At 36.8% G+C, this 25,125-nt stretch overlaps 1 protein-coding gene and 1 long non-coding RNA gene across 4 annotated transcripts in view; one reads left to right on the top strand and one right to left on the bottom strand.

Moving 5' to 3' along the window:
• LOC306993194 overlaps window positions 1-25,125 on the bottom strand; it is a 59,949-nt gene that overhangs the window by 2,645 nt on the left and 32,179 nt on the right. The window contains exons 3-8 of one of the 3 annotated variants that reach the window (XR_013796414.1): window positions 10,909-11,349; window positions 8,427-8,556; window positions 7,171-7,223; window positions 3,970-4,040; window positions 3,800-3,893; window positions 1,673-1,797 (exon numbers count right to left, since the gene is read on the bottom strand). This is a non-coding gene — a long non-coding RNA (uncharacterized lncRNA). Of the gene's footprint in view, window positions 1-1,672; window positions 1,798-3,799; window positions 3,894-3,969; window positions 4,041-7,170; window positions 7,224-8,426; window positions 8,557-10,908; window positions 11,350-25,125 lie in introns of those variants that run through there. The other 2 variants (XR_013796413.1, XR_013796415.1) reach the window with 2 other exon arrangements.
• The window catches only part of shisal1b (shisa like 1b), a 43,055-nt gene continuing 28,993 nt past the window's right edge, over window positions 11,064-25,125 (top strand). Inside the window, exon 1 of the mRNA XM_079602810.1 lies at window positions 11,064-11,182. The gene's annotated coding sequence lies outside the window, so the exon portion shown is untranslated. The remainder of the gene's footprint in view (window positions 11,183-25,125) is intronic.

The raw sequence follows: 25,125 nt of genomic DNA, 5'->3' as shown, positions 1-25,125 counted from the left end.
ATTTGGCCTCAAACAACTCTTCTAACTCTCTTCTAGAAATTCAAACTGAACAAGTTCATTGCACAAATCTATTGCAACATCATGTGAATATTGTGGAAATGAATCCACACCCTATTTGATCAGGGATAAATGCAACTGATCTTTTAAAAAATCTTATTCTGATAGTTTCTCACTTGTCAGCCTCTACAGGAAAACTTCAGATACATCAGCAGTGTTGCTTTGATCAAGTCCTCATGGTTGCTTTGAGTCAGGGTTATGCCAAACTGTCAGGATTGGTGACTCAGCCTGTATCCTATGAGATCCCACAAGGCTATGTCTTGGGCCCGCTTTTGAATCGACCTATCTCCACCAAAGCTGTATCTCACCCCCCCCCGCAACCCCAGTACTGTATCTCCTCACACCTTACACCCCATGCCCCCCCTCACCTCAGTCCAACCAGTCTCTCCACTCGAGCCTTGTGGTCCAGTCCAGCTGCGATCAGTGGCTATAACCACACAATTACCCCGTGAGGAGAACAATGAGCTCAAAATAACAGCAAGCGAGAGAACGTATTCTCTGGCCTCACTGACGTCAGGCTAGCCATGGCAACTAGCCTGCTCTGATGAACCATCACACAGACATCAAACATTCCCTTTATTAAGATCAAAGCTTCCATTCTCCCAGAATAGAATTATTTCTGTACGGCCAATCCGCATGCGCTAGGAGACACGAATCTGCATGTAGCACACACAAGAGTCGTTTCATCACATGGATGGACACTCAAAAGGAAACATGGGCAGAAATATAACATTAAGCCCAGGTGGTCTTAAAGATGGTGGGTAATTCATCCAAGAAACTTAATTCATGCAAAAAACACTGTGTTATGAGGAAATATGGAAATATGAGAAAGGCTTATAGGAAAGAAAAGTAAAATAATGCATAACATTTTTAATTGTTTCTTGTAGATAGCAATGAGATTAATAATTAGAGTAAATGGAGACATCTAATTAAGTTTCCAGAGAAAAAGACCCTAATCTCTCGTGTCTCATTTAGAGTGTGAAAAATCTCAATGTCTCAAATATGCTAAGATTTGCCAAGATACAGTCTGCAATCAAAAGTCTCTCAATATGAACCCACATTCACATTTGAGTACAGTATTAATGTCATTATGAACTCAAACATTCTCATTAAATGATATGAGCAGCTCCATTTTATAGGTCTATACCAGGGTCAGATTATGAGGCGGTCGAGCCCTTGGCACAGACCCGTCTAAAGCCCCCGGCGCTCCGACTGGTTGAGCGGGAGAACGGTGCAGCGCTGCCATTTCCCGTTGCATAAGGGTTTAGTGGCGTAGCGCTACAATTTCTCAATGAGTGTGGGATTTGCGGTGCGTCCTTACTCTATACTCCTACTGTATAGCTATCAATTATTGTCAGTGTTGGTTAAAGTTAAAAGTAACTTTCTCCAACATTGATTATAGTCTCATTTGTGTCCACTTTAGTTAATTTTAAGATAAACTCCTGAGAAAAACTGAGCTAAGAAAAAGAAACCTCTACACAATAATACATTTTCCTCTGGGTCTCTTTAAGATACAGAACAGCATTTCAGCTCAAAGATCTGTCATATACCGACACTTCTGTCAGGAGTGTTTATGTCTCCTGGAAAGCAGTATGTATGTAATTTTGTTTGTGGGGTAATGGATGGCATAAACAGAGTGTGTATGTGTGTGAGTGAATGTGTGTGAGATCCCTCTGGGCACGGATGACAAATCAAATCGTGTTTCTTGCTAGAGCTTCTCTTCGCCCTACCACTGTGCACCTGTGTACGACACACACACACACACAGATGAGAAATGAGTTCCAGGGCATGACAGACAGATAGTGACCAGGGACAGTTTGCATAACCCTGAGGACACTTTTTTTTTTCTTTTTGCACAAATAGCCCCTTTTTTGCATTCCTCAGTAAACACTACATAGAATAAAAAAGGGCTGACAGGTGACCCATTATTCTAAAAGTCAAAAAATAAATAAATAATACTTTTTTTAAGGTTTAAATATGAATTTCCTTGTATTCATTCCATATATGCAGCCAAAACATATTTTATATCAGAGTTTGCTTCTCAAAACGAGAGAAACAAATGAGAAAACGGCTGATAAGTCTTAAAAATTAATGTAAATAGCAGCTTAGATTTGAGGAATATGATGAGAAATGTTTGAGTTCATATTGATGTCTCCTGTATCTTAGCATATCTAAGCACAATTTGAGTAAAAAAAAACAAAAAACATAATAATAAAATAAAAACACGTCTGTTCAAGACTTTGAAAAGTGTTCTCAACACCGTGTCAAACTCTGCTTAGATTTGACAATAACGTAAAAAGAAAATAGAATCTACTTGGATGCTTAAGTCATTTCAACTTAAATTAGATTAAACTGACTTTAAAAAAATAGTTGAATCTTGTATAACAATAAAAAGTACAAAAAAATTGCTCAACTTGTGAGTTAAAGCAATGCAAAAATCACCGCAAGTTGTCATAACTTACATAACAGTGAAGATACCAAAGTCTGAATATTTCAATACTAATAAACATGATTTAAACACAAGTTCAAACTCTTCCGTCCTGAGCCATGAAAGAGAAAACTGTCAGCACAAATATCAGATTTGCAGTATGAAGCGGAAACTGAGCGGCGTCCAAACGAGGGTCATGTTTGTCATGTGTCGTGAGCAGGTGTCTCTGAGCGAGCGCTCTGTGGTAAATCTGTTCAATTGATTTTCTCGACGTTTCCGTGACATCTGCACTTATAATCGAGATATGCAGACGCCACAAATAAAGAGATGAAAATATCAATATTCTCTTTCATCGGATGTTCTCACTCTTTTTTTTACAGGAGGAACGTCAGTGTCTGGGTTTTAGGGCGGATCTAATTTGCATGTTTCCGCAGTTATCAATGCAAATGAGGCCTGACGAGTGTTGCCGGAGATCCAGAAGATTCTGCAAAGTCAAACCCTGTACACTGATCTAAGTTTCTCAGGGCATAAAATTAACACTTGACGTTACAGTAAACATTGCACGTTATGAAACACTTTATTTAACACTTTTTGCGCTGATTTTGTAAGAAAATCTGAAGAAATTGACAGAATGGATGTAAAATATGCTTTTATGCGTTCCTTTTAAATGCTGAATGTTTTATTGTGCAGCACTTTGGTGCAACTCTGTTGCTATTAAATGTGTTATAGAAATCAATTTTGACTTGAATACATAACAATGTTGCAACCAATGATTAACTATTAGGAAAATAATCAGACTTTTGAATAATTAATTATATAAAAATAATAATTATATTCTAATAATTCTAATATTGAATATATAATACATCATTTTTATATAATTTAAAAAATATATATATATAATTTAATACACTGTATATAATATGCTTATATAGTATTGAATTATTAACTGAGGAAAATAATCAGACTTTTGAATAATGAATTATATAAAAATAATAATTATATATATTCTAAAAATTCTAAAAATGAATATAAAATAAGTATTTTTTATATAATTATTCAAAAGTCTGATAATTGAATACACTATATAATATACTTTATATATTATTGAAATAATATATTTATGCCTATATGTGTGTATGCTGAATATTATATATATATATAATATAATATTGAAATAATTATTTTAATACTAAAAAAATATATAATAAAATGAAATTATTTTTTATATTATAAATGTTTGCATTTGAAACATATGTATTGGTATAACAATAATGATCTGGCTTATTATTACATTCAAATATTTAAACTTACGAGGTGCAGAGGATGAGTGAAACTTCCTCGATTACAGACGGTCCAATTATGTCGAGTTTTCTCTAGAGTTGCAGAACCATGTAGAGTCACTGATCTGAAACACAGAAGCTCATGAAACTTAGTTGAGGACACCAGAGAAAGAGTTTGACACAGAACTACTCGAGACTCACTGAGCTTAAGGACGGCTCTCGATGAACAAAACTCATTTTGTGTGACGACTGAGGAGCTAGTCCTGCACAGTCTGTAGAAACAAACACAAACTGCATGATTATTCAGACTGAGAAGCCGATATTCCTCATGAGGCTCTGAATGGGATAAATTCCTTTCCTCTTTCAGATTTGATTGACAGGAATACACAGTCCTGAATGTCTCGCATATAGAGATCCCGCTGGAGGCTTCCCCAATGAGAACCAAATAACATCTAAATAAAACCTCTCTATGATAATAATATGCAGAGATTACCCTCAACAACTCAGCCTGATCACAACAAAGCATCTGCCAGATACATAATCATTCTCATTTGAGCCAACAGCCTTCAAAGATGTTTAAACGTCATGATTTAATGAAATGTCAGAAGATTCATGGTCCAGACGGGATCCGTGGACAGTTTTCGCAGGATAATTTGTGTTGAGTCGGGCTGAAAATCCCACATTTGAAAGCATTATAAAACATATAATGAAAAATGATAAAATAACAATAGAAATAATTGTTATAATAATATCATTCATTTACTTTTATATAAGTAGCTTTAAATATATTTATAAATATTGAATATATTAAAATAGAAATATACGAAATATAACATTACAAATACGTTACTTTTACAAATCAATATTTGTATTATATATTTATTTATTACTATAAATAAAAATAATAATATTATTCATATACTTCTGTATAATAAGTAGCTTTAAATATTATTTTCATAAAAAGTTCATATATTATAGGCTATCTTAAATATAGACAAAATATAATAAGTTATTTTTTACAAATCTATTTTGTAATTATATTTCATATAATAATAATAATAGTTGTAACAATACTGTTTTTATAATGTATTTATTTATTACTATATATTATATATATCAAAATCATAATATACAATAAAATATATAATTTATGTAAATTTATAAAATAAATTGTATACTTCATTTTATACATTTACATAAATTTAAAAAAAAATATTAAAACGTAATAAAAATTAAGTTAAAAAAAACTTGTTTTTAAAAAAATATGTTAAATTGATATACAATTTTATATAAATTTAACATATAAAAATATGAATAGAATTATATGATATTATATATCTAATTTTCTAATCAGTTTTGTCAATTTTGGAGCTCTACAGCTTGTTTTTTCTCCTATACCCCACATGATCAATTTCAGGACAAGATTGGTATGACATATGATCCCAATGGCACGTTTGAGCAGTTGTGCTATATAGTCTGCCGGCCGCACCAAGGTTAGGGCTCTGCTGGGTTCACTTGTCCAAAATCACAGGCTTACCTCATCCATCAGGACTGAGATTGATTTAGCCCGGATTCTTCGGAAAAATTTCATTTGTCCTTCAGAGGCTTGCGGGACTCAATCCAGGGCACAAAACGTGATCAAATGGCCAGTGGTGAAATCAGCCCAGGAAATGAGTGATTTAAAGCTTCATGTGCGAGAATTATTAATATAACTCATTGCTTTTGACAAGAACTGATGTGAAACAGCATTTTATGAATCAAAAGAAAAACCCGGCCAAAACTAGAAGTCCAGGAGTATTGAATTTCTGAATTTCTCGGCACAGGACGGTTCTTCCCAGCTTACTCCCAATAAGATTCGCAATACAATCCGCTCGCTTATTTTGAGTTTGGACGTGATTTTTTTATCTCTTATTTTAAATGTTCTCTCTCTTATTTCAAAATATAAACCTACAGGCTACTCTGGTGTTTCCCCAGAGAGAAACGGGGAAAGAATGATGCCTCCGAATTACAGATGACATTCAAAAACACTCCCCAGGGTCCAGGAGTTGACCTTTAACCTTGTAAATAATGAGCGGATCACCTTCTCCCATAACTAATCCTCTCGTTTCTGAAGCCCACGGGTATTGATGTGTTTTGATCCCTGCATTTTATGCGCTAAAGAAAAATCCATAATTGTTCGGGCAAAGAGCAGAATTGATCCCGTTTCGAGCGCTGTTTTCACACCGGTTATATTACAGCCAACGAGCTCTAAAGTTCCCCTCGGTGGACTCAAAATGTGTTTTCTGCATTTATTGCTGATTTATTCATTGCCATTCAGTCGGAGGTTCAAATGTACTCTAATTTGTTTCATAGCGGCTCTTTGATTTGTGTTTCTGCAAGTTAAATTAGAGAGGTAGTGTTCCTTGAGGGAGCCGCCGCCGCCATGTGGAGAACTATCATCTGGGTAATGAATTGTCAGATAAATAAAGAGAGAACGAGTGCAGTGCTGGAAAAGCTACGAGCTCATTATTTAAAGTCGCTACGGTCGAGCTTCCATTTCAACAAGTAGTTAGCTACAATGTGAGCTACTTATAAAATGTAACTTAATTTAAGTGTTTAAAATACACACACACACACACACACACACTATATATATACATATACACACACAAACACACACATTACTGTTCCAAAGATTGGGGGTTCGGTACATTTTTTAAATGTTTCTGAAAGAAGTCTCTTCTGCTCACGAAGGATGCATTTATTTGATCAAAAATACAGTAAAAACAGTAATATTATAAAATATTATTACAATTTAAAATAACTGTTTTCAGTTTGAAGATATGTTAAACTGTCATTTATTCCTGTGAAGCTGGATTTTCAGCTCCAGTCTTCAGTGTCACATGATCCTTCAGAAATCATTATAATATGCTGATTTGATACTTAAGAAAAATTTATTATTAATGTTGAAAAAAGTTGATAAAAACAGATTTTTTTTATAAAGTTGAAAAGAACATCATTTATTTGAAATCTAAATCCTCTATAACATTATAAATGGTTGATATTTTGATCAATTTTGATGACTTTTTATCAATTTATTGTCATAAAAGTGTGTATTTCTTTCACACACAAAAAAAATCTTACCGACCCCAAACTTTTAATATATACACATTTTTTAAAAACTATGATTGTGACCTGGCACAAAAACAATGAATATCTCAATTAGACATTAAACATTAAAACTTTGAAAATATATGGGAAATGCATTCAAAGCATAATAGCAAGCAAATAAATAGCTCAGGCAATAGCATTTAACTAAATATTCCAGTGTGTGTGTGTGTGTGTGTGTGTGTGTGTGTGTATATATATATATATATTTATTTATTTATTTTTTAGTTGTATGAATGAACTGAAAATGAATACCTGCACTGTAATCTTGTAGCCTTCGCTTACATGCGTCTAGAAAGTCCATGAAACTATATGATACACCAGAGAGAGGACATTATGAGCAAACATGATTTGAGATACAGTGTATAATTAAATGTCTGAAGCAATAATGATATCTTGAGTGTTATTAATTTTTAGACCGTTAAATCCACAGACAAACATTGAAGGAGAGAGCCATAGAAATTAGAATATCAGAGACGTTTGATGGGCTAGTAAGCAAAATGAAAAGCAGCTGTCGAGACGGTAACTGATATTCAGCAGAAGTGACAAACTTGCCAAATCATTTCAGTGCACTATTAACAGAGAGACAATAACCGCATGACCTCCGTCTGCAGGTGATCTGTGATGTGAAGACCACATCAGGCGGAGGTCAAAGGTCATGACCCGTGACTCTCAGGTGTGCACAGTGGCGGGAAAAGAGCAAAACGGGCTGATAACACAATCACTAAAACCTGACCTCACTGTACGCCGCAAAAATAGAGGTGTAAAAAGCTTTTTAATCTCTTGTGCTTCATGAAACTAACCATGCAAAACCATTACACGGACCCTAAAGGATTAGTTCACTTTCAAAAACATTTTTTTTGGATTTATTAACTTTTTAACCACAATAGTTCGTCTTGCGTTACGTCATCACGTTGGAAAGGTCACGGTCACGTCATCTATCTTTATTTAAATAAGTTATTTGTCTGTGTACTCCGGTTCAAAAAAGTAGGGAAGGGCGAAAAACTCCATTTAATTTTCTCCTCCAACTTCAAAATCGTCTGACATCTTTGTTTTCATTTATTTGTATTATTTATTTATTTTATTTTTCGTGACCTTTCCAACGTGATGACGTAATATGTGGCTCGTCGCAGACCAGCACAAGACAAACTATTGTGATTAAAAAGCATATAAATGTCATGTTTTTTTTAGAAAATGGCCGATCGTTTCGCTAGATAAGACCCTTATTTCTCGACTGGGATTGTGTCGAGACTTTGAAGCTGCATTGAGATGGACATTTGGACCTTCTTTTGAACATTGGGATTGATGGTTGCCATTGAAGTCCATTCTGTGTAGAAAAAGCCTGGAATGTTTTCCTCAAAAACCTTTGAGGACATGGACATCTTGGATGACATCGGGGTGAGTAAACTATCAGCAATTGTTTTGTTTTTTTTGAAAGTGAACTAATCTTTTAAGAAGTCACAATGTATCATCGGAAACATCTTCAATCTCAAAAAGAACCAAGTAAAAACCTTAAACAAGCTTTATTTGTAGAAATGTAGAGCGGTGGTGAGCATCAGGGTTTTGGCACATCTGTCCAGAACAGTCCGTCCGCTTTAACAGCTCAAACTGTGTAAGTTGATCCTGCTTGTACAGTCTGTCCTGCAAAACAACAAGAGAACTCTGTTCAGAAGACCTATAAAACCTCAGGCCGCCTCGAAACGTCTACTTTGTCTATACGCTCTTAAAAATAAAGGTTCTTTGTGGGTTAGGGGGAAAAAAATGGGTTCTTGGGCCGGTTATATGGAGCTTTAGAGAATAAAATGTTCTTGATGTTCTATTAAACGTCCTTCAGATCAATGTTAGTTCAAATGAATGTACACTGCCGTTTCAAAAGTTTTCTCTTACACATTCTCTTATGACATCATTGGAACTTAAAAGGTTCTATTGGAACCTTCGTTTGTGACCTTTGACCTTGTTTTCAAATTCGAAATATCAATCAAATGTAAACAACAAATAATGAAACTAGAATATATATCTAGTTTATAACGGTTTACCTTCCAGTTTCCAAACTGAAAGTCATTTAATTTCTATATTGAGTTTTTGGTGGCATTTCATGGCAAATTCCAATATTTTCCAAATTCCTTTCAGCAAATACCAAATGTTCCCGTCATTACTTCAGCATTTTAGAAGTTTCAACAGAAACGCTCATGATGACCTAAATTTCTTTATTTCCCGTGGCAGGCGTGAGCTGTCCTCGAGTGACAGCTTCTTGCTTTGAGAGCTCATTTCGTGGGTTTCTCTCGCCCAGGAATAAATGTTTAAGCAAGTTTAGAGGACTTGGGTTTGTAAACATCATCTTTCCTCGCGGCGCAGACGCTACACCTGTGATTTACAGCCCAGGCGGGCTCTTCCGGCGGGTCACAGCTGAATTAATGTGCAGGAGACTGTTTACCAAAAGTGACAGTTGTTCCTCGACTACACTGGCCCTGGTGTCCTTTCATCGTGAGGGTGTGTGTTTACTGACAGTGCCATATGCTCTTGCGTTCGCGGATTTAATATTGTTTCGTGTGTGAGAGAGCGAATCTTGCAGCAATTCAGAGCCGCTGAAAGTGTTTAATGTGAAACTACAGAGGGATTTTATTTAATCACAACTATATTAGTAGTAGCCTGGGAAAACCCAGACCACTTCCGGCAAATTTAGATTTGCTCTGCAAGTGGGTCTGGCAAAGAGCCCATTGAAACCCATTTCCAATCCGCCGAAATCGCGGCACCAATCAGAAACGTTTTACACGATGACGACAGAGCAGAGACGGTGACGCAGATTTTGTACATTACAGACATGGATGCCGCCGTGGAACATCACAACATCACTCGTTCGAATCAGCTATCGCGTCTGTTTCAAGCGATTTAAAATGGTAATTTTCGTTAACACAAACAGAGAATTGCTGAGAGTCTCGAGATGTTTCTCCGTCGCTCTGCATACGTCATGTCATTCATCGCTCTGATTGGTTTTAGATCTATCCGACGTCCGTTGGTGACGCCCCTGTGGAAATGAATTGTCTATGGAGCTTTGCCAGACCCTTACTCAGTTACAACTGAGAGGGTCTGGGTTTTCCCAGGCTATATTAGTAGCAAAAAAGACCCCGTCTCACACACACACACACACACACACACACACATTCAATGACACTCAGGGCATGGGAGTAATTCAGTCATTAATTCTGGATGAAATCCTTTGACAGTCAAACCTACTATCGTGTGTGTGTGTGTGTGTGTGTGTGTGTGTGTGTGTGTGTGTGTGTGTGTGTGTGTGTGTGTGTGTGTGCGCATTTGAATAAGAGATGTAACCTTGTGTGATCCCAAATACACAAAGGACTCATATGAAGAGTGTCAGAGTAAATTAGATTAAAGTCTAATGAAAAGAGGACACACACACACACACACACACACAGGTTTGTTTGTCTTATAGATATCTCCTATAAAAAAGGATAAAATAAATAAAACTTTGTGTGTGTGTGTGTGTGTGTGTGTGTGTGTGTGTGTGTGTGTGTGTGTGTGTGTGTGTGTGTGTGTGTGTGTGTGTGTGTGTGTGTGTGTGTGTGTGTGTGTGTGTGTGTGTGTGTATATTTTTGAACTTTAACAATTGAGGACCTTACAGTTGTATTAGATAAAAAAATATCAAACAGTCCAGGTATAAAATTAAATACATACAGTAATAATAAAATAGAAAATCTAAAATAAATTATCTATAATATATTATTATATATATATAAAAAAATTATAAGCATATTTCCTATATAATATAATATAATATTATATAATATAATTCATATAATTTTTTATGGGGCCACTGCATGCCTGCGCACACACACGCAGACACGCGCGCACGCACACACAAACACTCTCTCTCTCTCTCTCCTCACACAACCACCTCCTCTCTCTCTCTCTCTCTCTCTCTCTCTCTCTCTCTCTCTCATTGAGAGCTTTACCTTCCCCTCCCTCCTTTCTCACATTGTACTCTCTCTCATTCTCTCTCCATTTGGAGCTCCTGGATTCACTGGTGAGGTCTTCAGCTTTGGCTCTTCTCTGGTTTTTGCCGGACACATCAGGACCCCCGCAGGATCAGGATGAACTCCACATTAACGGCCACCCAGCGAGCTGGAAAAGAGTTTGAGGAGCAACAAAAGACAAACTGACACAGACAGAAAGAGAGAGCGAGAGAGAGCGCCAGGAGGAGGACAGAAGGGATTTCTTTCTGAGGGATTCCCCTCGCTGGGAAACGGAGGTGAGTGGCGACTGCCGTTTCTGATAAAGAAGGAAAGCAACTAGTATTTCCCACATGTGGGGGACGGATCGCTCGTGTAATGCGGTTGAGAATGAAGAGATGCCAGACTTCAGGTGGACTCCATTACCAGGTGTCTTTCTTGTCACTTTTGATTATGACTTTGTGATCTGACGAGAGAACAGACGCACATACAGCAAGTGTGTTAATGCCGAAAAACTGAGATTTTGGTCTGTTTTCTAAAAAATTAGAATTACTAAAAAGTAATATGGAATTATTATGATCTTTTTGATGGTAATATGACGGTTCTTACAGTTTACTACGGTAATAGCATGATTTGGATACAAAAGCATGGAAATACCTCCGTTAGAAAAAGTAATGTAGCAGTACCATGGTATATGATGGCATTAGATGTTTTGAAACTTTATGATATTTACAGAGGAATTAATAGTGCTTTTTTGTAAGTGCATGCTTTTAGATATGGTATGGATTTCGGGGCATATTATCCATGTTTGTGTGTTTGTTTTGAAACAGTAAAAGTGCGTTTGCATCATGGTATGTCAGATGGTAATACAATGCAACTTTGAAATGTAATGTGATACTAAAATGCATGTATTTGCATGATATTTCAAGGTACCTCCAAGAATACCATGGTAGTAACATGGTAATTTTTGGTATTTTGGTCCTTTTTTACATGCTATTATGGTAATATCATCGTTTTGGACATTCCCATGATCTTACTTCCATGGTATATGAATATGATAATCATTTAAACACTATACACACACACACACACACACACACACACACACACACGTAATTTCTATTTTTATGTTAATATTAGATTGTCAAAAATAATATTTTTTTGACAGAAATAAAAATTATTTTAGATATAGAATATATAATAGAATATAAAATAGTGGGGGAAAAAAATGTCCTTTGGATTTTTTTTGCCAGTTACACCACTTTTGGGGTTTCTCAGAGAAGCATACGTACTAACAGGAATATGGTCATCTTTATACAGGTTCGTGGTGTTACCGTCTGATACCAGCACAGTAAAAGGCTGTCCTTCCCTCAAATCACTCGAGTTGTTTTGAAGCTTAAAGGTGTTTCAGAATTACACTCAACTGGCAGCAGAGTGAAGCTGGTAACTTAGAAACAGGCATGTCTGAGCGCTCTCTCACTCACACACACACACACACACACACACACACACACACAGGGGGGATGGGGGCGGTGGGTGTCTTCCATGGAAATAAAAGCAGAATCCATGTGTTCCACCACGATGGTGTGTGAGAAGTGGTAATGATGGTCTTTACACTGAGAATACACTGTGTGTGTGTGTGTGTGTGTGTGTGTGTGTGTGTGTGTGTGTGTGTGTGTGTGTGTGTTTGCTTGCATGTGCAAATGTGCATTAAAAATCAAAAGAACACAGTGTATTATCCGAATAAATCGTGTTCCTGAGCGAAACGGTGCAATCAGTCCATGAGCGCTTGTGTTCATTACCACTCAAAGCCAGAGGTTTGCTCGTTCCTGAAGAACCTCATTCAGACAGAAACGGTTTGATGAATAATTAATCATATATTACAGCGTTTTACATCAATAAAAGATTACAACAGGCCGACAACAAACATCATAGTACTCCGATGATACCGCCCGCCCAATAAATGATCCATAAACCTACCGAGAATTAATGCACGTGTGAGAGAGAGAGAGAGAGAGAGAGAGAGAGAGAGAGAGAGAGAGAGAGAGAGAGAGAGAGAGAGAGAGAGAGAGAGAGAGAGAGAGAGAGAGAGAATAGTATCTGGGATAGTTGTTTTCTCCAACAAATTTTTTGATGTAATTAGTGGCAAAGTTTTCATCAACTTCTCAGCATGAGTCTCGTGTGCTGGACGGCAATTTATTGGCTTTTAATTAAGAAAAAAACAACACAGTGGGAATCCCAAAACACACACACACACACTGATAGATTCAGAGAACACATGCCTCATAAATACACAGGTCATAGTTGCCATTGCCATCAGAGCGCCAAATAAAATCAAATTCTCATCCTTCACAAATACTTGAACTTTTTCCATGTTTTTAGCGTAAAAGCATAACGCATCACGAAAGACACCAATATACTGAGATTGTGTGTTCAGAAGTGCAATACTCTAATTGAATTTAAATGGAATGATGTTTTGCATTAGAAACAATTAGACAATTCTGTCATTGCAAACCTGTGTAAAAAATAACAAAATATAGTTTGTCCGCATCTGGTCTATTATCTAGTCTATCATCAGAGCAAGATAACGGTAAAGTGCGTTCTCTAAAAGATTTTAAAAAAGATGAAGTGTGTATAGATGCACACAAAAGGATCATACCTCTTCCTTCAGGTAAGCTCAGCTGTGTCCATTTAGCAGATGCTTTTATCCTCTGAAGAGACATACAGGACACTAAGTGCAAGGACGGTCCCAATGGAGATGTTAAGAGTTAAGAGCTCTGAAGTGAGAGAAACTGTCGATTAACTCACCTCTACCTGAGGCCAAACACTACTCAAGTCTCTTTAATGGTGCTGTGCAACACTTTCGGTCCAGCAAATAACCTTCTTCAAACCAAGAAGCATTTTTCACAGTATAGGACTGTAAAGATCTCGCTGTGTTCGGGCTTCTGGTTCGAATTTCCACAGCATGAAGGCAAGATCTTTCGGATTTATGAATCATTTGTGAATGATTTATGTTTTAAAATCTTGACATTTGTTATTATGTCTGCTTTAATCATTGTAATGCTCATGATAACTTTCATTAACTCTACATTAAAATACCAGCTAAATTACTCTTCGGCAACGATGCCATAGAAATATACAGACATTTTAAAGATGGCTGCGAGTGTGTTTCTCTGGCGCATAAGGTCTAAATTAATAAATAAACAAATAAACAAACAACAATATTTAAAAAATATATATATATATCGCATATCTATAAATATATTTTATTTGTTTTGCATTATTTTTTATTTGGTTCTGTAACCAAATGTTATACTACGTTTTAATTATTTTTTGTAGTGTTTTTCTGTAATAAAAAAACAATATTATATATATACATATAAGTATTACTATAAATAATAGAAGTAATGCAAAATATGTAAAATAAATAAAACAAAAAGCATAATATTTAATTTATTTAATATAATGTTTCTGTTATAAAATGTACATTATAAATAGTCAAACAGACAGACAGATATAGTAGCATCTTGCTACAAAAAACATACAGAAATGCTAATAATATATTTTAATAATGTACAATTATTTATTTTTAATGCTAATATATTTTAAATAAAATGTTTTACATATTTTCTAAACATGCTAGAAAAAGGTAATATATTTTGCTTGTTTCTGCAAAAATGTAAGTGAAACAATACAAAATATGTACATTTAAACAATATTTTTAGTACTGAAACATAATACAAAAAAAAAAAATGGTTTGAGACAAATGTATAACAACTCCCAGTCACATAAACATATAATGAGCCAAAATCATAGGAATGAATTCCTCTCTGCCAAACTTAAAAATTCAGAGCTGAATTGATGACATCATCAAGGACCTAAAAGAATGTTCCGTTCCATTTAGAACCCACAGCTTTGGCTCTAATAGCAAGAGATAATAAATAACAAACACACACACACACACACACACACATACAGAACAGAAGCCTGTGAGTCAGTCTCTCAGACACCAGTCAACACTTCAGCCAATCAAAACAGTCGCACAACATCATCATTCAGAATCATTGAACGATCGCATTTCCAGTCGAAACAGACCTTCTGGAGTCAAACGTTTGCCACAGCGAGCGAGAGAGAGAGAGAAAGTGCTATTGTTGATTAGTTGAAATGAGAGGATTTTAGTTAACATTTCAGTGTGACCTTCCAGACTGACATCTGTCTCGACCTTCAGTGCCAGCACCTATTATAATTTATGAATCATTAATGAAGCACAAAACCCCCTGAAGTTCTTCATCCTGAATATGCATTAGAAAACCATTAGAAGCCATTCATATCATCCTGATTTGAGCTGTCACGTATTTCTCCTCCGTGAGGGAACACAGGCCTCTTAAACAATCAGCATCCATTATGTAGCGGTCCACGGCTACTGCCGAGATGGTTTTCAGATCAGATATCCTGGCTCCTGCTGAATGTCACATTATCTTGATTACCGGCAGCAGAAACACATTCTCAGCTGCACACTCCAGCCAGGAAATTGATTTGCATCAACAATTCAGCGCCATCATCTCATTGTTTCCTGTAACTTCTAAAAGCGAGAAGCTCCGTTTTAATGGCTGTTTGTCTTGACCACTTATCAGTCGGCTTCCTTCTAAAAGCATTGTTGATGCATTATGGGAAATGTTTCTCTAATAGTCAACCTTCCATTTGCAAGACCCTTAATTACGGCGTTGCAGCTAATTGTTTCCTCTCTGATGGGCGGTGACGGACAACACAAAGACCTCAGAGCAGTTTGTCATCAGAACCACGGCTGGAAACATATTATTATCCTCCAGCAGACCTGAGTTCAGAGAGAGAGCACAGATTCAGAGGAAACGTGTCAAGGCCCGTGTCATTAAAGGAATATTCTGGGTCAGGCCATTTTACAGGCTCTTTAAAGGCAGAAATGTGAAGCTTGTGCTCTTGTTAAAAGACTCGCATGGGTTTTTTGGTTGTTTGTTATTGCTCATACGTAGTGATTTAAACAAACATGAACCCTTAGCATTAAACTTCAGTGCAAACAACATTTGTGCTACAAATACGAAAAAATACCACAAATAATAGCTGGATGAGCGGAGGTGCGGTAGACTGCATTTTCACGAGAAAATCTTTCACTGAAGTAGGGGCCATATGGCCAAAATAGTCAAGTCCAATGTTCCCTCTAAGCTGCGCGCGTGCGCGGCCGCGCGGAAAGAATAAAATGCCGTGCAGAGGACAGACGCGAAACATGTGGGGAAATCAATTCTATTGTAGTTTAAGTGAGAAATAATAGCAGTGCTCTGGTCAACCACTATAGAGTTGGTATCGCTATAGATCAATAATATTGTTGAATATTCAATTAAATGTGAATTAAATATCACAGAGACTTGTGGAGAGATCTTTTGATCACCTAGCAGTACCAACCACCCAGAACACCCTTGAAACTACCTAGTTACACCTTGGCAACCAGAAGAACACTCAAAACATCATACAAACAACCAGAACACCCTTGAAACCACTTAGTAATAATGGCTAAGCAACCACCAGAACATTCTACAAACAACCTAGCAGCAGCCTGATAACAACCTAGACACCCTAAAACTACCTAGTAACACCTTGGCAACACCCAAAACATCATACAAACCACCCAGAACACCCTAGAAACCACCTAACGGCTTAGCAACCACCAGAACATTCTACAAACCACCTAGTAGCAGCCTAGCAACCACCTTAACACCATATAAACTAGTAGAACACCCAAAATACCACACAAACCACTCAGAATATCCAACAAACCAACCAGAACATCATAGAAACCACCTAGTAATGGCTTAGCAACCACCATAATATTATACAAACTAACAAGTAGCTGGTTACCACTAGACACCCTAGAAACCACTAAAAAACCACTACAATAAGCCACCTCATAATGGCATACTAATCACCAAAACACTCTAGAAAAGGTCTGACAATCACCAGAACGCCATGGAAACCACTTAGTAACGGCCTGACAACCACCAGAACACCCTAGAAACCACTTAGTAATGGCCTGACAACCACCAGGACACCCTATAAACCACTTAGTAATGGTCTGACAACCACCAGGACACCCTAGAAACCTAGCAATGTGCTAAAATCTCCTCAGCACCTCTGTCTAACTGAATGACTCACTTTATAAAATAATACACAACACATGCTTTATAATTGTTCGAAAACTATTCACCAAAAAATTTAAATCCAGACACTTACACTCAAAAGACTCTAAAAATAGCCACAATACATCTGGAGTATTTTTATGGTATGGGTTAGCCAGTGGGTGCTATATTTTTAAAGAAAGAGAAGCTGAAATCTTTAATGGAAAACAAAAGTACGGTAGATATTTTGAAGAAAGTCAAACATATTTGGAACAACATGAGAGTAAATAAATGACAGAATCTGTCATGTGGGGGTAAAGTATCCTTTTAATTTGGATGAAAATAGATTAAAGTACTCACAAAACAATTAGAGTGCAACTGTACCCTTGTTGGAATAATTAAAGCCATATGTAAAGATGAGAGAACAGTTTCTGTGGAAATAAAGAAATATCAACAAACACACAACATGTGTGGTGCAGTTGTTCAAAATGCCCCAGACTTGATTAAAGATGCACAAATTCAATTTAAGAGTCACACGCCATCTAATCTGTGTTCATTATACATAAACGCAAAATTATTTTGACTCCCACATTCTGTTTCAAACCCCTCCATCACAAAGACCAGCTCTCCAGAGCATCTCTGCTCAGTGATGGGTTCATATCCCCGAGTCATTACTGAATTAGAGAGGGGAGAGGAGGGCTTTCAAGCCTTGTTAACACAGGGTGAATAATCGCTTTTTAATGCTTAACCATTAATAGCTGTGAATCGCATGTACACACAAACACTGACAGAGCCGTTTATTTGCACATGCTCTGTTGTAGTACCCATGGACGCGGGAACTAGGGGTGCTGCAGGTGCTGCAGCACCCCCTTTGGCAAACTGTGATGACAATAAAATGATAGCTTATAAATATTTCTGGTTGTTGTTTCTGTTCCACGACATTTTGTATGTCACGTTTGGTGTGTGGGATGAAGAGATGGATCATTTTAGTTATTATTTAATAAAAAAATATTTAATTTATCTTCAGTGTGTAGTATTAGCCAATCAGATGTGCCTTGACGCGCCTACGCAGCACGCACACTCACGGGCACGGCCCACACACAAGTTGCGCAACTACTACGAGCAGGACAAGCTACTGTAGTTCCCGCCGGCGAACTTCCCGGTACCTTTGGTGTACCGAAATCATCGTAAGGTAGAGACACGGTGTCATCTCTGCGTCTTTTTCCTGCCGCCATGCAGGCCCAGATTTATATAAAGGATCGTTAAGCGTTTAAGAATGTCCCTCTGATAAGACAGATTTGCATAGTCTGTTACTTTGTGGCACTTAGGCCTTTTTTTGGCCGTTATGCGGTTTGTGAACACTTAATCTACTTGTGGTTGTTTTAAAATAAACATTCCTGCGCGACAGAAATCCATGTCCGCGCGCGTCCGTGTCCGTTTCCTAGCGACCGCAGCGACCGCACATCTGAGCACACCGAAACGCTATTGAGCTATGAAAACATGACGAAACAAAAGTTTGTACATAATACAAATAAACGTATTTTTATTCATTATTTGCTTCTATTGTATTCCAATTTGTTGGCCTTCAAACACCTTAAAATGCACATATGTAGGTCCGAGAAATCCAAAATTTCTCGGGGGAGCATGCCCCCGAACCCCCCTAAGCTGCCTAACGACCCACCCTGTTTTATAACGCCCCAGCCTGCATAACTGTATAGCACGGGGAATAAACAATAAACTGTACTGTCTTTGATTGTGTGTCAGTATCCCCACCCCGCCGCTGCCGCCAGCACCCCCTGTCGAAAATGACTTCCCGCGCGCCTGGTAGTACCCAATTCATTTATAAGCAATGGCTATATACTGTTCCTTTGATGAATTACTGTTCCCATGACCATTAGAATAACAGTGTTTACTGCCTACTTTCTGTTAACATTAATTGTGCCAGGCAAAAGAGTTTAATAAATAAGACTAAACTTCTAACAAACCTAATTTACATAAAAAAGGAGCATGTTTGTGCTAAAAAGAATGGCAAATTACATAATTTTACATGCTGTGCATCAAAAATTAAAAAAAATATAACAAATTAAACAAAAAAAATAAGCAAATAAATTACAGAAAACAAATAAGCAAATAAATAAGTTGACAAGCAAAATAAAAAAGCTTAAAAAAAGCACAAATAAAATAAGCAAAATAAGTAAATAAATAAGCAAAACAAATAAACAGCAAAAAGCAAACCAATAAGCAGATAAATATGTAAATATGCACAAATAAATAAGCAAATAAGCAAAAAAGGTCAACAGCATAAAGCAAACCAATAAGCAGATAAATAAGCAAATAATATAAATAAACAGAAAATGTAAATAAACAGATAAATAAGTAGGCTAAATAGGCAAAATAAATAAGCACATAAGTAAATAAGCAAATAAGCTAAATTAATAAGCACATAATGGGTAAATAAGCTAAATAAATAAGCACATAATGGGTAAATAAGCTAAATAAATAAGCACATAATGGGTAAATAGGCTAAATAAATAAACGAGTAAATAAATAAATGAAGCAAATAAGCTATAAATAAAAAGTAGTGCAACGGTTGAATTCAATACTACAGAGTTCTGCGGTAAATTTGATGCAAAATTATTTTCTAAGCATGCAAAAAAATTCAAATTAATATATGCAGATTTTAACAGATTCCAGAATGTACTAAATGAAAAATAAAACTACACATTGGCTTGCGATTTATTTCCAAGATAATTCTTCATAAAAGTTTATTTTTTCCCTAAAAAAAGTTTTTGATTCACTGCACACCAGTTTTATAACGTTAAAGTGAAACTGTCAAGTGGAATCAATCCCACAGGGCCTGTCCAGCTGTGTGTCACTGGGTCACAGCTATTTACAGCCGCACTCAGGAAATACTGCAACTAAACAAACCAAACAAACAGAAGCGGACAAAACCGCAGCCGGGGGTAAAGCTACACAGTTTCAGATAAGGAGAGAGCGAGTCCATCATCTCTGTGATCCCTTGAGCCTCTCTCGTTCTGGTTTTGTGTGTGTGATGATGACTGTTAGATAGACTCTAAACTCGTCTGAATCCCCTGTTGAGACTAAAGCAGAAACACAGGTGCGCTGTTAAACTTAAACTGCTTTTAGTTGTAGAGCAAACACAATGTGTTCCAGATTTGGAGCGAATTGTTGTTTTTTTAAAATAGCATTTTACAAGTTCCGGCAAAGCATCTAGTCTCTAGAATATTCCTTAGAATTAAATCCAAGGATTCAAACCACCCAGTAATGACCTGACAATAACCAGAACACCATAGAAACCACTTAGTAACGGCCATACATCCACCAGGATACCCTAGAAACCAGTTAGTAACAGCCTAACAACCACCAGAATACCATAGAATCAACTTAGTAACGGCCATACATCCACCAGGATACCCTGGAAACCACTTAATATCTGGACTAATCAGCTGACCAATGGCATCGCACAGCATCTTAAATGTTGGTTTGATCTTTCTGAAATGCCTGAGCCAAAGTCTGCCATCAGAATGAATTTGGTTTAATTCCCTCAGAAGCGTCTCACACGATTGTGTTCACAGTTCCCCGATTGCAGCAACTTCCTTTTTTGTTTCAGATATTTTGCGCCAATTTCCCAGGAAGTGACGATTTTGTTCTCGCGAACACATGTGATGGAAACGGTGCTTCATTCACAAATTATTTATGCGATATTCCAATTTTGTGCATAAGTTAAATTCCCAACTTTGGATTGGAACATCTCCGACGATATAAGGCTGAACATCGCTACTGAAAATTAACATTTTAGCTGCGTGAGATTCTCCAGTTTTGTTGCTGCCGGAGTATTCGAAAGCTCCGCCCTCTTCTGGAAAGGGGGCGGGGAGCAGCAGCTCATTTGCGTTTAAAGGGACGCACACACAAAAAAGCTGTGTTTTTGCTCACAAACAAATTCGACATGCTATAACAAATGATCTGTGGGGTATTTTGAGCTGAAACTTCAGACACACTTGGGGAAACCAGAGACTTGCATTAGGCTACATCTTGTAAAAAGCGGCATAATAGGTCCCCTTTAAATTCTGTCTATTAACAAATTAAATAGACCCAGAATATACAGTAGTTTTTGAGGCTAGAGACAAAAACGCTTAAAAACGCAAGACTAATAGCATTGCAAAAGAAAGGTTCCTTATTCCAGAATGGCATTTTCACTTTGTAAATGGCAGGAGTTGTCAGGGTCTGGATAGGGAACGCAGAATCCTCTTACAGGAGCAGATAATAGCTTGTGTTTTCTCCCACAGTGATCTCTGTCTGACTGGCTCTGGAGGAAGTGCAATACGACGCCGCTCCTGCATTATGTTGTGGAATATTTCTCTCTCTCTCTCGGATCCCTGGAATGTAATAAATTCCACCTATTAAAGGATTAGTTCACTTTTAAAGTGAAAATTGTGTCATCATATACTCACCCTTAAGTTGTTTCAAACCTGTATGAATTTCTTTCCTCTGCTGAACACAAAGGAAGATATTTAGAAGAATGTCAGTAACCAGACAGTTTTTGGTTCCCAATGACTGCCATAGTAGGAAAAAAATATACTATGGCAGTCATTGGGAACCAAAAACTGTCTGGTTACTGACATTCTTCTAAATATCTTCCTTTGTGTTCAGCAGAGGAAAGAAATTCATACAGGTTTGAAACAACTTAAGGGTGAGTAAATGATGACACAATTTTCATTTTAAAAGTGAACTAATCCTTTAAACGCAGCCGGCTCTTGTTAGAAATCTCCCCACTGTACGACTGCTTTCGTCACCGTCGCATAATGACATCTAGGTTTAATTCTAGAGATGGGGAGGCGTTCGAAATACAAAAGGTGACGAGGGGAGAAGGAAGCTCAAAGCAAAAAGAAATTGTGCACTTTGTTTTAATGAAGTTGGAAAGCAAACTTTTGAGATCAACCTGTGGATGATATTGGTTGCTATTGGAAACCTCTCGCTCGCTCACATGGGGAATACATGTTGCAAAAACAAGTCGTGCGGCTTACAATATTAGTATGGGCTGAGGATGAGCCAGATATGAACACAAAGAAACTGTTTCAAAAGTCTTCAAATAAATAAAAAAGGTAAATAAATGTGCAAATAAGCAAAAAACAAAGCAAATAATGCACAAGCAAATAAACAAAAACAAACATGCAGATAAATGTGTATACTTTTGTAAAATAACACAAAAGTAGAGCAACTATTATATATAATATATATAAACCCCTTCTCTCCTAAACCCCGCCATCCACAGACACCAGACCCTGTCACTCAAAATGATTGACAGACAAAGAGCGCATCACAGCTTTAAAGACTTTAAACAGCGTCCCACAGTCAGATTTCCGGATATTTACAGAGTCTCGGGCAGACACACAGACAGCAGGGAAATCTCCGGACGCCTATTTCCAGTCCTTTTATGAATGTTAATCCATTTAAAAAACTTTAAGACATGCCAAGCACCAACTGCGAGTGAAAAATACCTCTGGTGAGTAAATAAAACTTACTGACCAGCTGGCGAGTCATGCACACCCAGACTTTTGACTAAAGGCAAGACTTATTCTTGCCAAAAACCGCCAGTGATCACCTGACTGACATAACTGTTTACAGACAGGTACATTTGTGGAGGAAGAAACTCACTCAATACAATACAAAAGTTTGTAGTTGCAGTACAAAAGTTACAAAAACAGTAATATTGTAAAATATTATTACAATTTAAAATAGTTTCCTACTTGAATATATTTTAAAATATAATTTATTCCTGTGATCAAAGCTGTATTTTCAGCATCATTAATCCCGCCTTCAGTGTCACATGATCCTACAGAAATCCTTTTGATATTATCAATGTTGAAAACAATTGTGCTGCTTCATATTTTTGTGGAAACACTACCATTCAAAAGTTTGGGGTACAATAAAAAATATATAATAATAATATTATTACCCGCAAAAATGTATTAAATTTATCAAAAGTGGCAGTAAGATCTCAAAGAATCATGAAATAATGTATCACGGTTTCCACAAACAAAATTAAGCTGTTAATAAGTTAATTGATTGCCAAAAATAATAGATCATTGAGCATCAAATCATCATACGAATGATTTCTGAAGGAAATGCCAGTGCTCGCAAAGAAATTAATATAAATACTGACCATTTCACAGACAGGAAAAGCAGGAAATACAGTTCTGCTCATGAATATCTAGCAGTCTTGTTACCTAGTCTCTCAAAACTGTCTTTGAAATGCAAAAGAAAAGCCCTTTGCACCTGTTGAAGATTTCCTGGATAGGAGCTTTTCACAAGCGCTTTCTAGCTTTTCTGCGCAGTATAGATCAGACGAGACTGTGGGCGGTTCGTGGGCATGAGATCCCAGGCTGAGACTGTAGCTGGCTGGTAACGTTTTAAGGAATTGAACCATAATATATGGTTCAAATTGCAACAGAAGAACAAGCCTTGCTGTTTTTATCTGACTCAAATCAGACTGATACACGCGGTGTACTAAAGCTTAGTGTCTGTCAACTGTGTCTAATGCATCTTTATGAGCTTTCTGCCTTAAGGACAGAATAGTGGAGATAAAACAGGAAAAAACATATAGAAAAAGAAATTAAATTGTGACAATGATATTTCAACGAGGGACTGGTGTGTGAGGCAATAACCTGTATTATTTGCTGCGCAAGTAAACAACACACATATAATGAATTAAGGATGTGCACAACTAAATATTGTCATAATTGCCTAGTTATGGAAACTGCATATGGTTGGTTCCAGGTTCTCACGGTTTTACATGGAAGAACTGGACGGAGGTCAATTGAGCAAAATGCCGTGGCGTATAGCATATGTACATATATAACAGATTTGTAAAAAAATAATTTGTATAATTTATATACAAAAAATAACAGTCAAATACATTCAGCTCAAGTTTTCATGTCTTTCAGCAATGTCACTATTGTTAACTAAAACTATCTAAAAAAAATGTCTAATATTTAATAATATCTAAATCTAATATTTATATTGTAAATTAGTTGAAAAGGCAACATTTCTCATTTTTCATTTAAGATGAAGTACTAAACAAATTACTTAAACTCAAATTGAAATAAAATAACAATATAGAAATGTAGAAAAATACATTAAAAATGGCAAACGCACACAAAAGAATTACAAAAACTTAAATCAAAAAAAAGAGAAAAAAAAGAAAAAAAAGCCAATTCAAAATATTAATAAATAGCAGGTTTGCACTTTCAGCAGTTATTCACTGAAGCTATATTAAAATCATTTTCAGTAATTGAAAATAAAATAAAAATTAGCAAGTATTATGTTATATATTATATACGTTAGCAAATTTTTCCTGTCAGCTGACAGCTAATGGCTGTCGAGAGATACCGAAATAGGAAAGAAAAATCTTCATATGTTACCCCCAATTAAGGGGAATGATTGCTGAGGTCTCCTCTGATTGACACGCACCCCTATATGCTGTGTTTGCTTCCAGCCAGAGCTGGAAATGGAGGAAGCCAGAAAGTCTGACAACTGTATGCTAATGCGGACACTTTATGATAATTCAGACACTGCTGCTAATCATGAAGCTCCGCACCGGCGTGACATTTGGCCCGACTCACAGATAGAGGGCAAATATACAAAACAGGACAGTGACACGAATGTCAGCGACTCTGATTAAGTCCCACCACATCGAGCGGTATATATCATTCAGGTTTATTATTGCCAAATAAGAAGAACAAAACATGATGTGGCAGCGGAAAAGACCAGAACTGCGGTTCATGTTGTGCTGGAAAGACTAGCATAAACCAGCCTAAGTTGGTTTGATGGTCCTTGACTGGTTTTGTTTTTTTGCTGGGGGGGGGGGGGGGGGGTTGTGCCTTTAAACCACATAAGAGAAACTACCTGGACCCATAAAACACATTAAACTGGTTTCCATTGCTCAGACTGGTCAAATGTGACGGTTTTAGACCGGTTTTGTCAAACAAACATACATTGATGCTGGTTTTTCAGCACGATGTCTGCATGAGTGGGTGGGTGTTTCACTTACTTCTGCAGGTTTATTTCTGTGTTTA

This window comes from Phoxinus phoxinus, assembly GCF_949152265.1.
Source record: "Phoxinus phoxinus genome assembly, chromosome: 25".
Classification (NCBI taxonomy): domain Eukaryota; kingdom Metazoa; phylum Chordata; class Actinopteri; order Cypriniformes; family Leuciscidae; genus Phoxinus; species Phoxinus phoxinus.
The sequence above is the reverse complement of the archived record's forward strand: the minus strand, read 5'-3'. Positions and strand labels throughout refer to the sequence as shown.